This window comes from Triticum aestivum, chromosome 3B (genome assembly GCF_018294505.1).
Source record: "Triticum aestivum cultivar Chinese Spring chromosome 3B, IWGSC CS RefSeq v2.1, whole genome shotgun sequence".
NCBI classification, from domain to species: domain Eukaryota; kingdom Viridiplantae; phylum Streptophyta; class Magnoliopsida; order Poales; family Poaceae; genus Triticum; species Triticum aestivum.
This window is the reverse complement of record NC_057801.1, coordinates 16412205-16416830: the sequence shown is the minus strand read 5'-3', so window position 1 is coordinate 16416830 and position 4626 is coordinate 16412205.

Genomic DNA, 4626 nt, shown 5'->3' with positions numbered 1-4626 from the left:
GTTACCTTTTCCTCATGAAGTAGCACCTTCCGGTTTGGTTTCACAACTGCTGTTTGGACGAGATCACAAACTTTGGCCATCAGAAGACCTGGACGTTCATCTTCCTGCTTCGCCAAATTTGCCTTGATCTCCCGCTTGTTAGGCTCCATGAGATCACAAACTTCAGCAATTAGAAGACCTGGATGTTCGTCTTCCTGCTTCGCCAAATTTGCCTTGATCTCCCTTTTGTTAGGCTCCGGACAATCCTTTGCAAAGTGACCCATCTCGTTGCAGTTATAGCACTTGACCCCGGACATATCCAAGTTCCGTGGCTTCCGCTCTTTAGATCGGTCCGCTTTACCATGACCTTGTGGCTTGCCTTTTCCTTTGCCTTCTTCGGTTTGTCCGCCGCGCTTTGCGTTGCTTGAGCCTACGCCAACGTTGCGCCTTCTGTAAGTGCATCTAGTGCCCCTTAGTGATTTTGGTGTATTGAAGACTTATAGGTTAAGGGACTAATGTGTTTGTGAGTGTACACAGGTCTATAAGTCTATGAGGAGTTTGATATTACAGAGAAAGTCGACCCCTAAAAATGAAGTTCTTCATTTGAAGACTTTGATATTCTGAAGACTTTCTGAAGACTTTGAAAGTGAAGAAATTGGTGTGACCTTGAAGACTTGGTATTCATTTGTGGAACATGAAGCGTGAAGACTTTTTTTTCGTAGTTTCATTTTCTCCTTCTTGAGTCATAGGAAACACCGTACTGTTAAAGGGGGTCGAGGAAATACTAAGGAAAAATTTCCATGTGATGCTCAACTCAAAATCCTACACCTACCAATCCCTTCGAGTGAAGCCTTTGGAAATCTCATACAGTTCAGTCACTTTCTTTAGTGACAGAGATGAAGTTCTTCTGGTCGCTGATGAATTTGTTCTGACTGAGGAGTTAGGAATTCGCCAGTGCGAATTACCTACACAGTGAGGAACATGATAGCCCTGAGGAATTTGAGAGTCAAATTTCCGACCGTTGCTGTGCTGCATGCCAGCTGTCCCAAAATATCTTATCCACCTAACGGTCATATCATTGAGGGGCATTTATGTCTTATCATGTCGGGCTGCTCCCTAGGCTATAAATAGCCGCCCCCTTCAACCACTAGCTGGTTGGCTGCTCCGAGAGAACTTGACACTTGTCATTTGAGAGCAACCCATCCTCCGAGGACTTTGAGCGAAAATCATCGAGTGAGGAAAACCCAAAACCAAACCCCTACAAACCCAAAGTGATTGAGCATCACTGAAGAAATTGATCCTACGTGGATCTGACGCTTGTTACCTTTGAAGACTGTGCTTCTTCCAGACGGTTAGGCGTCAAGGTCTAGAGCATCCAAGAGGAATTGTGGATCGCCGAGTGACCAAGTCTGTGAAGGTTTGGAAGTTGCCTGAAGACTTACCACGAGTGATTGCCTGAAGACTTACCACGAGTGATTGTGGATCGCCGAATCATTATGTTCATAAGTCCTCGAAGAATTTCTCTGCTTATTCATATGCTTACCCTAACCCCTCTTATGTGAAACGAAATGGTCTGGCTTCTATGCCACCATTCTCGTATGGTGCTCGCAGAGTGATGAACTCTTTGCCACCCCTTCAGATGTGGGTGGTGAAGAAAAAGAACTAATTTCTTCTGCAAGGTCAGGTCTCCAGGCGTGCCTTAATGTCTGAAGAATTTGCTGGGGACCTGACAAAATTGCCTGAAAGGACGCAGGCTAACCATGATGAAATGAACTTTCATTTCACACGTCCTCATACTGCTATATCTGTTTACCGCTTGATGTAATTCATCTGATGAACTTGATATCATATTCTTCATTGATGAAGCATATGAGATTGTAAGTTACACTAATTCATCTGCAGGATGATCAACCCAAAACCACTGAATGGGTCCTCGATAGTGGATGTACAAATCACATGACTGGTGACAAGAATCTTTTGATGGATGCTCCCTTATCACCGTCACATCTGAAGCACATCATCTTTGCTGACAAAGGCAAAAGTCAGGTATTGGGTCTTGGTAAGGTTGCGATCTCTAAGGATAAACACGTGGACAAAGTCATGCTTGTTGAGTCCTTAGGATACAACCTCATGTCAGTCTCAATGCTTTGTGATCTTGATATGGTTGTTGTCTTAGGCAAGTATCGCTGTGTTGTGATTATGGAAGCTGACAATTCCAAAGTCTTCGAAGGCTTTAGGAGAGGAGATTTGTATATTGTTGATTTCTCTACAGGACCACAACCAGCCGTGTGTCTACTTGCAAAAGCTTCAGAAGGCTGGCTATGGCATCGACGACTTGGTCACGCAGGCATGAGGAATCTACACACGCTTGCGAAGAAGAAACATGTCATTGGCATTGAGAATGTCAAATTCCTCAAGGATCACTTATGCGGAGCCTGTGAAGCTGGAAAAATGACCAAGGCCAAGCATCCAGCAAAGACTATCATGACCACTACTCGTCCATTCGAATTGCTTCACATGGACCTCTCCGGACCTAATCATTACTCAGCAGTCACTAATGCTGCTTCTCTATATGGTTTTGTCATTGTTGATGATTACTCTCGATATACATGGGTACACATTGTTACTTACAAACATGAAGTGCAGGAAGTCTTCAAACGATTTTCTTCGAGGGCTTCAACCAACTTTGGTGTGAAGATCAAGCACATCAGAAGTGACAATGGAACTGAGTTCAAGAATTCCGGTCTTGATGACTATCTTGATGAACTTGGTATTACCCATGAGTTATTTGCTCCTTACACTCCTCAGCAAAATGGCGTCATGGAGCGCAAGAACAGAACTCTTGTTGAGATGGCTCGCACTATGCTTGATGAATACAAAACGCTTGATCGTTTTTAGATTGATGCAATTGATACTGCGTGCCACATCATCAACAGGGTATATCTTCACAAATTCTTCAAGAAGACGGCCTATGAACTCCTCACTAACAAGAAACCCAATGTGAGTTATTTCAAAGTCTTCGGTGCTAAATGTTGGATTAGAGATCCTCATCACAATTCTAAATTTGCACCGAAAGCACATGAAGGTTTTATGCTTGGTTACGGAAAGGACTCGCACACCTACAGAGTCTTCAACATTGTTCTTCACAAGATTGTTGAAACTGTAGATGTGCGGTTTGATGAAACTAATGGCTCGCAAAGAGAGCACCTACCTTCTGTGTTAGATGAACCAGCACCTGAGGATTCTATCAAGTTCAAGGCAACTGAGGATGTCATTCCTACTGAAGAATTTGCTGAAGAATTCATTCTAGTACGCGAAGAACATCGAGCTGACGCACCTGAAGACAATGGTGCTGAGGAAAATGATCAAATATCTCGACGACAACCAGCTCATCCTCACGTTGCAAAAGAAGTACAAGTTGACAAGATCATCGATGACATTGAAGCGCCAGGTCCTCTCACACGCTCAAAAGCTTCACATTTATCTAACTTTTGTGGGCACTATACTTTTGTCTCTATCATAGAGCCCACTAAGGTAGATGAAGCATTTTTGGAGCCGGAGTGGATTCAGGCTATGCAAGAAGAATTACATCAGTTCGAGCTCAACAATGTCTGGGAACTGGTCGAACGTCCAGATCCTCGCAAGCATAGTATCATTGGCACAAAGTGGATCTACTACAACAAGCAAGATGAAAATGGCCTTGTGGTAAGGGATAAGGCACGACTGGTAGCTCAAGGCTACACACAGGTTGAAGGAATTGATTTCGATGAAACTTTTGCACCTGTTGCTAGACTTGAGGCTATTTGCATATTACTTGCTTATGCTAATCATCATGATATCATCTTATATCAAATGGATGTGAAAAGTGCATTCCTCAATGGTAAGCTTGAGGAAGAAGTATATGTTGCTCAACCCCCAGGTTTTGAAGATCCAAAGAATCCTGACAAAGTCTTCAAACTTAATAAGGCCCTATATGGCCTCAAGCAAGCCCCTCGAGCGTGGTATGATACATTGAAGGAATTCTTCGTGAAGAATGGCTTCACACCCGGTTCACTCGACCCTACTCTCTTTACTAAATCTTATGATGGTGAACTGTTTGTGTGCCAAATATATGTTGATGATATTATCTTTGGTTGTACTGACCAACGTTATAGTGATGAATTTGCCTATATGATGAGTGAAGAATATCAAATGTCTATGATGGGAGAGTTGAAATTCTTCTTCGGTCTTCAAATTCATCAACAGCGCAATGGCATATTCATATCTCAGGAGAAATACCTCAAAGATATACTGAGGAAATTCGGCATGCAAGATTGCAAAGGCGTCAAAATTCCTATGCCCACAAAAGGCCATCTATGCACTGATGAAAATGGTATTGACGTCGATCACAAGGTATACCGCTCCATGATTGGTTCTTTATTGTACTTATGTGCATCTAGGCCAGTGTTTGCATGTGTGCCCGATTTCAAGCTGCACCGAAGGAATCACACCATAAGGCTGTGAAGCATATTCTTCGATATCTAGCTCACACACCAACACTAGGATTATGGTACCCCAAGGGCTCTGTTTTTAATCTCATTGGATATTCTGACTCTGACTATGCTGGTGATCGTGTGGACCGCAAGTCAACTTCTGGCACTTATCATT